Raw genomic sequence first — 13,105 nt, 5'->3', positions numbered from 1 at the left:
GTACGTATTGTATCTACTCCCCCCTCAACCCCACCCACTGTAACATGCTCATATCCCTGGCCAGCACCCCACGCTTTCCAATTGTCGTCGCGGTTGTTGTTTGCTCAACGCTTTTGTGCATTTTACAGCAGTTTTAATTAACGCTGAACAAATTGGTAGAATGGGAATGGCGATGGAGATGGAGATGGGCATGGGGATTGTATCCCCTTGTTGTTGGCGCTGTGTAAAGTGTCAAAATTTGTTTGCCAATCAATCACAAGGCACACAGATACCACACACACACACACACACACACACACACCCCACACAAATGCATTTACAGGCAGGTCACACGGTTGTTGGTTCAGACCAGGTGTCTGATTGGGGTACCCCGTAGGTCTGATAAGATAAGATATATGTATGTAGAATATATATACGTACATATATTCACAATTGTTATTTGATTGATTTTACTTCCCTCACGGCCTTCCCCTTCCCCTTTCACTGACCCAACCCTCCCTTGCAGCATTGCTAATTCTTTAGCCTGGCTTCTACTGCATTTTGTTGCCTTGCCGCATACTCTGTTGGCATTCTACAAAATGAGCTCGCGCCAGAAATTTAATTAAAAAATACTTGCCCTAAATGGGTCCCAAACAAACCAACACACACACACACACACACACACACACACAGTGGCAAGGACAGTGCAAGCATTTAAGTAATTTTAACATTTTACGCTTTCATTTAATTGCAAAAAATTAGTAATAACATTTTAAGCCCCAGCAGCAGCAGCAGCAGCAGCAACAGCATTCAGCATCAGTGGCAGCCACATGGGGAAGGCGACTTTAAAGTGATGCAACTGCAGCCTGGATGCCACATCACACATCGCCATCGCTGCTGCTGCTGTCGTCATCAAACTCTCATATGTATGTGTAAGTGGAGCAAAGGCTGCGGCACACTCATATACAACAAACATGCATATAGAGAGAGAGAGTGTGGTTGGGGTTAGGGTTAGGGGGGGCATAGCCAGGACCATGGCTAAACTCTGTCCAGGCATGAATCCCCTGGTCCGTTCTCGGTCTCGGTCCCGTGCTCGTGCCTTTGCATGGGCTATGAGGCGTAATCGCAACGTGTTAATGCCCAGGGAAGGCAGGCTGGCTGGCTGGCAGGAGGGGAGGTGTGCCAGGGGAGTAGCTTGCCGTGGCAGTTGGGTCCTGGCCCAGGTGATGATGCCTGCCATTATTCACTTGGCCAAGTGCTGTTTGCGGCTGCTTTTGTTGCTGCTGCTGCTGTTGCTGCTGCTTCTGTTGATGCTGTTGTGGCAGGCAGGAGCTACTCAGCACAATGCTATTGCCTCGTCTTTCTTTATGCTACCCCACTCTGCTGCCAGGTTGCAGGGGCATAGCCAGAGAGTAGCTGGACGTAATATCCTGCCCTCATTTTGTATTCATATTCACGATCATCATTAAAAGAGGAGTCGTTAGAATTGGATTAAAGCTGCATTAACTGGCGGATATCTTAATCGGGTGCCTCAATATAAACTCAGATCTGCAGGTACGAAACATTATTCCGAAGAAAAAGTCATTTCTATCGTTAAATTCCTCTGCCCAAACTAATGTCTGCCCTGTAGCTTCACTCTACAGAGTGACTCCCAGTCGTGCCACATGCACGCTGCTCTAAGGACATTTTGCCAGCCTTGTGCGTGTCCGTTGTGGGGCAGCACGGCCTACACGCTCGCGTGTCCGCCTGCACGTGCTGGTGTCTGTGGAGGAGACCAATTAACATATAACTTTCCCACAGGTAAACAAGTTAAATTGTTAACAGCCATTACGTTGGGGCTCATAAATGCTGCCGACCAACTTTGTGGCACACTCTCGCACCTACCCACCTACCTACCTGCCCCGCCTCCCTTCCTCCTGGCCCCCCAATCTGTTTGCCTGCTCCTTCTATTCTTGGCTTGCCGCTGTCTCGCTCAATCATTCTGTGCTTGTACCTTGGCTCTGGCTCTGTCTCGCTCCATCATTCCTGTGGCTCTTTGTCTTTCATGTTGTTTAATTATAAATGTGGTGTTGAAAGCACAGCCCTTGCCCCCTTCCCCTCGCCGCAGTCCCTGGCCTAACTATCACGCCATCTGCTGTGGCTTCTTCTAGCCTGTTGCTGCCCTGCCTGGCCGCAACTGATTGCCCCAGCCACTGGGCCAGCACCTGGGCCTGATGTGCAGCCATGACGGATGAAGAGCAAGGACTAATTAGTCGCCTGGCACTGGGGAATTGTTGGCTTCTATTGTGCCTCTATTCAAATTGAATTTATCGATGCACTTTTCTGGCTTCCACTCTCAGCTATTGGATTTTATTTTAACCGTTTCGTGCTGTGCCATTCGGTTTCATAATATTAATTATGGATATGGAAAACTATTGTTTTTAATTAATATGAAAGGGGAACGTTGATTCCGCGGAGAGAGAGCGGATTTTTTGCTATTATTGTTCGTATATTAACTGCGTATATAAGCGGAGACATTAAATAACAACGAGGCTACACAGGGCTCCCATATAAAGGTTGTACTGTGACTTTTTAGGGCACTCTCTGCTCCTGTTTTCCGTCGGGGCCCCTACCAAACGGAACTGTCAATTTCTTGCCTATTTGGTATGGGATGCAACTTTTGGTTGCCACTGGTCTGTCATTTTGGGGACTTTAGCGGTCATGCGGGACATCATCAGCGTTGGCAACCCTAGGCATTGTGGGTAGGGGGCTGGGGCTGTTTCTGGTGGTAAGGCAAGGCCATTGCAGCCAACTGAGCGCGGTCCCTACTGTCATGGGCATGGATGGTTTTTGCCTTTTTCGCCTTTTGCTCATAATAAACAATTGTTGTTAGTTTATTTTGTTGTTGCACATTCTCACTGACACTTTCACCCACTCACTCATGAAAAAGTAACCTAGTTTCCATGTTCCACGTCTAAGCAAAATTAAGGCTGTGGTATGTACGAGACGAGTTGTACGAAGGTGCGGAGGAGCTACAGACAGACAGACAGACCGACAGACATACACCAGTATAAAAACATATAATAAAAAGGAAACCAACTGTACCGTGCCGTAATGATGCAGAAAACCAACACACACCCACACATACATACATCGGTGCACGTACACCACAAAGCAAAACTATTAAGCGAGAGCATAAAAAGTGAGCAGAATGACGACGAAGGGAAAGGTCGCTCTCGGCTCCAAGGAAGGCAGGCCTGCTCTTGGCTCTTGGCTCTCGGCCACTCATTCACCCACTTACTCCCCCTCGGAGTCAGTTTACCGTTGTTTGTGCCACACGCACAAACACACGCATACCAAGGCATACCAACACACGTGCTGATTAGTTTGGCTTTGTCTGTTGCTGTTGCTGATGCTGATGCTGTGGCAGCAAGAGGATGCCAGTGCCGCTTCCAGTGCCAGTGCCAGTGCCAGTGCCGATGCTGATGCCTGGGCATCCTCCTGCGGCTTCTGCTGCAGTCAGAGTCATTAAAGTCAAGGCAAAGTAAGTACAGTATAATTTTTTATGCCTGTGTGCGTTTGCGTGTCGCTGAGCCTTAGCCTTAGCCAGCCAGCCAGCCTGCCTGCCTGCCTGCCTTGTGTGTGGTGTGTGTGGCATGTTGCTGTATGTGGGAGTCAGGTTAGGAGCCAGTTAGCCAGTTAGTCAGTTATGTAATGCTCGGGGATTTTGCTGAGCTTTTGCCAGCTCAATATTTGAGAATTACTTGTGTTTTGTGTGGCATGGTGGTGGCTTGGTGGCATGGTGGCTTGGTGGCATGCTGGCATTGCCTGGCATATTTGTATTTGCACAACTTTATGGTCTATAAGAACATATGGCCATGCTGCTCCGTCACACTGTCTTTTGTGGTAACTCTGTGTTACAGTGGTGCCTGTGTGCCTGTGTGTGCCTGTGTCTGTGTGTTGTAAGGATGACAATGGACCAAAGCTGGAGCCTGACCTCGTTCAATGATTTGCATGATGTGGCTGTTTCTGGGCGCTGGGGGGGAGGGATGACAATGCAGTCGTAGACACTCGTACATATATATATTTGTGTGTGTATATTTCTATTTTTAAAGCTTAAATCTTTCGGTCGCGACGACGCTTTTGGTTTTCTTTCACAGCTTAAATATTTATCACAGATATTTTCAATAAAACAAAAAGGTTTGGACACAACACAGCAGGAGAAGGAGGCCCTGTCATCGGGGCTTAGAGATCCCTACACAAAAGGCATTTCGCCTACTTACACGCGAATCGATTGTTGCAGCTAAGTGTCCTGCCGTGGCTCTGGCTCTGTTGGTTGTTGCTGCTGCTGCTGCTGCTGCTCCTGGCCCAACGTCAATTAGGCAATCCGGCTGAAGGGAATCAGAGTGCGAGCCATGGCCATAGCCGATGCTGCTGCACGGCACAGAGGAAACCCAATTTGCACACAGGAACCCAATGGAGGGACGACGACGACGAGAAGGACGAGAAGGAAGAACGATAGAAACACGAAATTGAAGCGGAAGTGCAACCGAAAACCAAATTCCAAACGAAATCGAGTCGAATCCCAATCTCATCAGTGGGCGGCGGTGGGGGGGACAACTGTTTGTTGGGGTGGTCAGCCTCGAGAGCCTCCTCGCGGGCGTTGGAGTTCATGAGGGCCGCATGCCGGTGTAGTGGACCGGGGTGTCTCTGCTGAAGGAGTGCGCCTTCTTTCCGGACTGGCCGGAGCCGGAGGTGAGCGTGACGACGACGACGAATACGCTGGCGCATACAAGGCACAGGAGCACGGTGGCCAGGACGATGCAGACGATGCGCTTGCGCTTGCGATCCGCCTCCTCGTCCTCGTCGGTCTCGTCGCTCAGCGACTTCTTCTTCAGCTTGTGCGAGCCCCCGCCCACGGAGCCTTTCCGCCCGGCGGCCAGCTTGTGGTGAAACGGTCGCAGCACCTGGGCGGCGAAGGCTGCGTCCGCCAGCTCGTGCTGGTCGTAGCTCAGCGATGACTTCCGCTCGAAGCTCGGCCGCTTCTCGTCGATGAAGGCGGCCGCCGCCGCCGACGCAGATATGGAGATGGGACGGGGACTGCGCTTGATCTCGTCCAGGTTCACGCTCGAACTGGGCACGGCCGTCGACAGCGGACGACTGTTGCGTCGGTGGGGTGAGCTCAGCTCAAAGTCGTCGTCCGCCTGGGCCCCCTGCATTACGCCCGCGTCCCCGATGAAGCTCTTCGACTTCTTCGACGCGCTCAACGTCTCCCGATAGCTCCTCAGTCGCACGCTGGCGCTGTGCAGCGCCTTGGCCTGCTTCACGCTCGCACTGGCGTTGGTGCCCTGGAAGGCAGCCGCCGCCGCCAGGACACCCGGCCGGTGCACGGTCATCTCCTCCAGGTTGCTGGGCGAGAGGTAGAGCGAGCGTCCGTGCTGCGCCCCCCTCTTGAAGTGGAACGCCGCACTGGCCGCCGCCGCAGCGCTGTGCAGCTGCAGGGGATGGCCTCCGCCCGCTGCTGCTGCTGCTGCAGCCGCCGCCGCCGCTGCGGATGTGGAGGGTCTGCCGTCCAGCTCGAGGCTGTGGGTGCTCTGCTGGCGGGAGTGGGGGTGCGGCTCGCGCTTCTGCTTCACGCTGTTCGAGGTGGAGGGCGGATGGGTGGTCATTCCACTGCCGGCCGCATCCTCGAAGGATCCGGAGGCCTTGCGCAGCCGTTGCACGGCCACGGCGGCGGCTGTCAGCTGGGCGAGGCCCAGCTCCTCCATTTTGGTGTGGCTGTTGCTGCGCGAGCGCGACTCCACGAACAGCTCGTTCTCCAGCGATAGGTTGGTGGGCGGGAAGAGATTGCGTCCGTCCATGGGCTCCATGAGGTCGTCGTTCAGCGAGGGATGTCGGATCTGGGACTCCACCACGGACTCGGGTTTCGTGCTGGGCCTGCGGCCCGGATCGTTGAAAGAGCGATGCGAGCGGCAGCCACGCCTACTGGGCGACGGGGAACGCGAGATTTCCTTGCCACCGCCGGCGCCGCCTGGCGGACCCGGCATCAGGAAGTTGCCACGCACGGAGCTGGTGCGTCGACTGGAGGCCGCCGATCCGGAGGCCACGGCCAGCTGTATCTGGTCCAGGGCGGCGGGGTCCTGCTGGGCGTGGAAGGAATGCGTTTTCTTCATCTGAAAATTGGTAGACGGATGCACGTCAATAGTGTCGGAGCGCCGGAACATGTTCTTCTTTAGCGGGTGGGTGTGCATCGTCGGGCGGTGGGCGGCTGCGGCGACGACCGTCGGGTTGGGCACATCGTCCACATCGATGAACTGAATGGGGGATGTGCTCCCGCCCAACGGCGAGCGGCCCATGCCCATGCCCATGCCAATGCCCATGCCCATGCCCAAGCCAGCTCCATCGCCCAGGCTGCTGCTGCTGACCAGATAAATGTCCGGCTGCTGGCGGTGCTGCTGCTGCTGCTGCTGGCCCAGCACTGGGCTCACCGCGTGGGAGGTGGGTGAGCTAGCCGGAAGCGGATGCGGATGCGAATGCGGATGCGAATGGGGGTGTTGGCGGTGCGATTGCTGGTGGTGCATTTGCGATTGCGATTGCGATTGAGATTGCGATTGCTGATGCCTCGCAGCAGCTGCCTGTGCGGCCAAATGCTGAAAAGTGTGCAGATGCATCTGTTGTTGTTGTTGTTGTTTTTGCTGGTGGTGTACTTGTTGTTGTTGTTTCTGTTGTTGTTGTTGATGTTGTTGATGCTGATGGTGTAGCTGTTGTTGTTGTTGGAGGAGGTGGTGGTGGTGTTGTTGGCGGGCAGAGAGAGCTGGGGAAACGGCACCGCTGCCAGCGCGCTGCATGCCGGGGGCTGGATGGGATAGATGTTGTTGCTGTTGTGCTGGGAGGGCAAGGGTCTGCGGTGGATGGAGGGCGACAGCCGACCTGGACAGGGGCAGCGGCGAGGCGGAGCGATGGATCAGCGGCTGCTCACTGATGAGGATCCCATGCTCCATCTCCAGCTCGAGATCAAGATCCATGTCCAGACCGAGATCCCCCATCGACACGGACGACGTGGCCGGTGCGTAGTTGTCGATGGCCATGGACAGGGATCGATGGATGGGCTTCAGCTTGGGTGGTTTCTTTTTGGTGGCGGGATTGTCAAAAGACGAGGTGCCCGAGGTGTGCTCCTCGTCCGCCCCGCCCGCCGTCAGATACGGATCGTAGCTGTGCACGGCCACCACATGCTGGTGTCGCTGATGGTGCGATTGGTGGTGCGACTGTTGCTGCTGCTGCTGTTGCTGATGTTGCTGTTGCTGCGAATGCTGCGAATGCTGCGAATGCTGATATTGGTGACCACCGCTGGTGCCGCCGCGCTCCATGCGGTAGTAGTACTGCCTGGGGTATCTATGGTAGTAATGTGCAATTGTGGTGCTGGTGTGTGGTTTGGTGGTGGAGCAGATCGGGGGCCAGGAAGTGGGTGGTTCTATTCGGTTTGGAGCGTTTTTTTGGAGCGGTTTTGGAGCGGTTTTTGGAGCGGTTTTTGGAGCGGTTTTTGGAGCGGTTTTTGGAGCGGTTTGATATCTAGGTTCGGGTCTGTTCTACTCTCGTGCCCCACGACACGACGACACTGACCTGCCTTCAGGCTGCCTGCCACAATCTGTGGTGGTGGTGCTGCTGCTTTTGCTTTTGCTCTTCTTCTTGTTGCTGCTGCTTCTTAACGGTGGTTGTGATGGTGGTGCGGATTGGTGGTGCGGATTTGGTGGATTTGGTTTTGGTGTTTTCTTTTTGGTTTTTTTTTTGTGTGGTTTGCGTGCTCTATTTGGTGGCTACTTGGGTGCTACACACACAGACAGACGCGCACATACGCGCACATAAATGAACACCGATCGTGGATTTTGTGTCATTGGCGGGGGGCGGGTGAGGGACACACATATGTGGCTGGGTAGCTGGGTGGCTGAGTTGCTGGGTGGGTGGGTGGTGGTGTTGATGCTGGGAGGTACACACACACACACACTGAGACGGGAACAAACACCGAGAGTGTGTTGGTGCAAAGGCATTCGGCAAGCAAAGGAGGAGACGAGGGAAAAATGCTGCTGCTGGTATTATTCGCTATTAATTGGTATTTATTTTGCTATTATTTGCATTATTTTGTTGCTGTTGTTGTTGCTGTGTTTTTTTATTTGTTTTTTTTCTTGTGCGTTTTCTATCACTGTTGCTGGTGTTGTTGTTTTTGTTGTTGTTGCTTTTTTTTCAGTTTCTTTTTCTCATTCTAAATGGTGCAATTGGATATTCCTCTTTGTGCGCTCTCTTTGCTCTCTCTCACTCTGTTTCTCTGTCTCTCTCTCTCTCTCTCTTTCTCTCTATTTTATTGTCACATTGTGTATACGTGCTTTTTGTTGTTGTTGTTGTTGTTGAAATGAGTTTGTTTTTGTTTGTTGGAGGTGAAACAAGCTTTTTTTGTTTTTGTTTTTGTTTTTATTGTACAAAATTCGTTATAATGTGCTGTTGTTGTTGTTGTTGGTGTTATTCTTGCTAATGTTTCTGAATTTTTCTGTTTCTGTTTTTCTGTTTAATTTGTTTTTGGATTTGCTTTCTACACTCATTAAAATTGGCAAATACAAAAGCACAACTAGAAGTAAAGAGAAAAATACGTATAAAAGTATTAGCAAGCTGGAGGGGGGTGGGGTGGCTGGTTGGTTGGTTGCAGGTGGGTGGGGTGGGTGGTGGTGTGATGTACAGGCTTTTGTGGGTTGGACTCACAGTGATGCATTGTAGGGGGTGTACGAGTGTGGTGGTGTGGGTGTGGGAGTGTGTTCTCTGTGCCATGTGCAGAATCGTAGGTGAATGAATGAGAGCCAGCAAGAGTGTGTGGGGGCAGAGAGCAGCAGAAAACGGAGTGAAAGCAAACCAAATGGTGGTGGTGAGGGAAAAGCCGTTAAGTGGAAAAGAGTAGAAAAGAATGTGCCAAAGAAGCTGCTAATTGAGTCGAGTCAAGTATGTTCGTAATTGGAGAACAATAAACCTTAGTTCACTGTCAATTAAAAGTGTCTGAAGGGCTTAAAATCTATTGATGTGGAACTGGGTTTCATGTGTAATCTGTTTGGCATTGTTAAATGAGCTGAAAGCTTTAGCTGTTCACTGCAGTGGCTGTAACAGAGCAGCAGCGCTATTAACAGCCTGTTGCTGCTCTCCTTTAACACCTGCTCCCGTTTACAGTGCACTGTTAGCGCTCTGAAAGCGGGTACGCGTACGCGCTCGCTCTTACGATCCACACGGGCTCTCGAGCCACGATCCACCCTCCCACTGGCACAGTTTTACCATAATAACTTTCAATTCAGTTGAAACACTTCACTTCCGCTCAATTTCTTATGCATTTATGTATCAAAATCGCCCAAATGGTATCCCACTGTGCATTGACCACAAAATGTTAATTTCCCTTCACTAAATTTGTTGTAAATTATTAAAACGATAATCCATTTAGTTGTGGTCCCACTGTGACACGACTTTACGACCCTTTTACGATGGCTGGATGGGCATAAGTTGATCACGTAGCGGACTCGCCATGGCTGGTAATGCGGCCTAATCAAATTTAATCTATGAAACTGCCAGAATCGTTTGCACAAACCACAATTCCCAACCAGACTCCGCACTTCTCCTCTCCCTCTCTCTCTCTCTCTCTCTCTTATTTTTTTTTTACCAACTGCGTTAACTCTTTGGCCAATATAATTCATCATTCAGTCATACCGTTGGCAGGCCCAGGCACAGGCCGAGGCTCAGCGCCGGGGAATCGTACGTAACGTTTTGCATAATTTAAAGCGACAGGCCACAAGCCTCACTCCCCATTCTCTCCGCCCATCCTGCCTTCCTGGATCGAAAGTCCTTTGGTAGTGCCACTCGCAGTGTTCATTTTTCAAAGCTCATTGATGGATGAGCGCTCCTCGGTTGACATTTATGTACGTTGGCAAGCTCTCGGCTCTCAAATGATGCCCGAGCGAAGCTTGTTAAAAATTAACGCCAGAAGTTTCTGCCAATCCCTTGCGACCCCCCTCCTTCCACTCTCCTTTGTCCGCACTCCACTGTCTTTACCCCACAACCGAAACGAGTTAAACATATTAAAATTTGCTTATGCAAAAAGGTAAAGACCCCCCGCACAAGGACCGCTCAGCGTGGGGTCGGGCTGGGTCGCCTCTGCAGAGCTCTGGAGCCCAAATGCACAGAAGACACTTAACATCACGTACTTTAAATATGTTTAACGGAGCTTAAGTGAAATGAAATGTGGCGGCGGGGCAGTGCCTATACATATGTACACTGTGAACAAAATCGTTTCGGAAATCATCCTCGCAATGGAGAAGAAATCGTGTCTGAGTTTCCTCAGTGTGCCATGGCAGCATCTGCTTCGGTTTACGTCTATTTGTAACCATATACCATTGTCAATGGCTGCCTCTGGTTACTGTTGCTGGTTGTGCCTCCCTAAGCGAAGCACTGGAAGAGAGAAAGTGTGGCAAGGAGCGAACATAAGCCTCTTGGGGAGTCTTAGTTCATGGCTCTCTCTCTCTCTCTCTTTCGTAGCAGCTCAAGTTGTGTGACGAATTCCCTGCAAATCCTAGAACCAGTTGGAAAAGGGAAGAGGGAAATTTTCCTTTCGGTATTGTGTGGGGATCACAAGCTCAACTGCGGTTCGTAGCCCCCAAAGAGGCTCTCTAATATCTGCCGCTGTCTCTATTTAATAGTGCTTCCCCAATGTAGCACCCCATTAAGCTGTCTCTTGCCACCTTCTTGCGGCATATTAATTTCCCATTTCTTGCCCCAAAGTTAATACAATTTGTATCTCATTTAGCCGCGCCCCTCAGCCGCGATACGGTTACGCTTCGCTTAATTGACATAAACAATGGTTAATTAACATAAAACTAACATTTTCCCACCGCCAGTAAACCCAATTTAAACAGCCATACGTGCGTAATTAAGTCCGCCCCCACAGCCCACAGTCAAACCCTACCCAACCTGACCCTCCTCTCGCATCAGTTGGCTCCAAGTGGTTGTGGAAACGCGATTAAGGGGTGGGGCTGGGTGGCAGGGTGGCAGATACACCCACTCGTAGTGTGAAAATCAAAGTGGCATTAAACGCACGCCCACGCACTTGGTCAGGATCGGGCGGGCTGGCTGGCTGGCTGGCAGTAGCTGGTAACTAAGGGAATCGCTGGAGTGGGAGTTTCGGGCTGATAGTATATGACTTTGGGAGTGGCACAGCGAATACGACTTCGGTAAAGTGTAAGCAATTAATTGCTGTGGTTTCTGGTTAAGCAGAGGCTCAAAATACTCGAAGGAACACGTGCCGACAGAATACGACAGCAGATTTCACTTAATCATATTAAATCTGGCGCTGTTATTCGGAATTCTTTTGGCCATAAATGTATTTGCACAGGGGCAACTCAACGCGTCTGTACGGTTCTCTGATGCTGCCTGATGCTGCCTGATGCTGCTGTCGTGTCGTGCAGTAATCCGATTAAATGCCGAAAATTATGCAAGTAAATGCATTCTCTTCTCCTGTTTGCTTGCACTCATCAAAGCGATGTCCTCGACGGGGATGCCGGAGCAGCAACCTCCCGTCGCTCCAACTCACACACCCACCCAACACCCAGAAGCCTCGCACCCATCCTTTCACTTCATTCAGTCGCACAATTAAATTTTCCCCGCTCTCTCACACACACACACCACACACACACAGAATTTTCTTTCCCTTTGCTGATTATACTTTATCCTGCAACCGGGTATCTCCACTCAAATGCGAAGGCTATCAAAGTGTCTCGAATAACTATCACCTGGCGGCGGCAGCAATTCTAAACTTAATCCATTTTAATTGCATTTACACGATATGCAACCGTGATAGACTTGAGTCTCAACTGCAACTGCAACTGTTGAGCAAAATCATTTTAAGTGATTTGCAGCGGCTAAATAAACTTTGGGGCTTTCAAGATACTTAAGTGGATTGCATTTGAGAACAATTAACAAAGTGATTGAGTGAAATATGTGTGTATGCACAAGTGTGATGATTAAAACGAAATTTCATTCACTGATTTGTCCGTGGAGCAATGGAAAACTATTTGCCAAATTCCTCAATGCAATTAATATTGAATTTAAAGTGTTTTGCTGGTCAGTTTTGAGGTACGTTGTACCTTGGCTGAACATTCACTTGTTTTGCTGTGGCTTATTCCTCCATTCTTAGGGTCTCTATGAGCTCCCTCTCACTCTCTCTGTCACTCTTTAATGCCCTCTTAGCTGGGTATTTTAGACTGTTTGATTTTTCATAATCAATTTTGCCTTATAAAGTGACTTGTTTGGAAAGCGCTTCAATTAATATTCCTCTGTACATTCATATACGTAATCTGTGGCAGAGTCTTTCCACATGCGACTAGCCAAACATGGTGAGGGAATATTTTGCTCATTCTTTGAATTATTTCCGTCTCCCGCTGCTAGGGCATCTGCATCTGCATCTCCTCTCCTCCGCCGGCCACCTACTGCTGAGAGCAGCGCTTGCAGCTATGTAATATTATTTTAAAACAAATTCCACTATCACAATGCAGAGCTTCTTGTCCCTGTTCCTGTCCCTGTCCGTGCGTCTGGCTCCAAAGGGGTTGGGGTGGGGGGGTCTCTTTTTCTTTGTTTTCCTTTCATTTTTTTTTTGTATTGTTGCAGGCGTTTCTTGGTGGCTGCTGTCAGTGGCAAAAATGCAGAAGCTAAAGTCGAAGGGAGGGGAATGGCCGTCGAGCGTTTTGGACTTTCAATTTAATTTGAATTGTTTGTGGATGGCAAACATTTTTACTGCTGCGTCTGTTGCTTTACTGTTACTGCTGCAGCCACAGCCGGCCACGCCCTGTCCATAAGCTTATTAAGTGCGCTTAGTTCTTTAATAAACAATCGTAAAAACTTTCGAAAATACTGGCGAGTAGTGCAGCCAACAACTCTGGCCCTTATCGTTCACCGCACATCGGCCATCAGGCTTCCGAGGAGGAAATCTAAACGAGAAATTACGAGAAAACACACACACACACACACACACAGAAAACATACAGAAGTTTTCCGGGGCAATAGGTTGGGGGTGATTGGGAGTGTGGGTGTGGGTTTCCCGGGTCAGTTGCGGCAGCCACAGCGCCTTCGGTGG

The 13,105-nt window shown here is 50.5% G+C and overlaps 1 protein-coding gene across 5 annotated transcripts in view; it reads right to left on the bottom strand.

Moving 5' to 3' along the window:
- LOC111076131 overlaps window positions 1-13,105 on the bottom strand; it is a 70,018-nt gene that overhangs the window by 4,028 nt on the left and 52,885 nt on the right. For 2 of the 5 annotated variants that reach the window (XR_005967700.1, XR_005967701.1), the window contains one exon: window positions 4,242-6,131. The exons of 1 other annotated variant lie outside the window; for it this stretch is intronic. The gene's annotated coding sequence lies outside the window, so the exon portion shown is untranslated. Of the gene's footprint in view, window positions 1-4,241; window positions 8,107-13,105 lie in introns of those variants that run through there. 2 more of the 5 variants (XR_005967702.1, XR_005967698.1) reach the window with 2 other exon arrangements.

The sequence above is a fragment of the Drosophila obscura genome, unplaced genomic scaffold (assembly GCF_018151105.1).
Source record: "Drosophila obscura isolate BZ-5 IFL unplaced genomic scaffold, ASM1815110v1 contig_186, whole genome shotgun sequence".
NCBI lineage: Eukaryota > Metazoa > Arthropoda > Insecta > Diptera > Drosophilidae > Drosophila > Drosophila obscura.
Note: the sequence above shows the minus strand (reverse complement) of the source record. Positions and strands in the feature narration are given on the sequence as shown.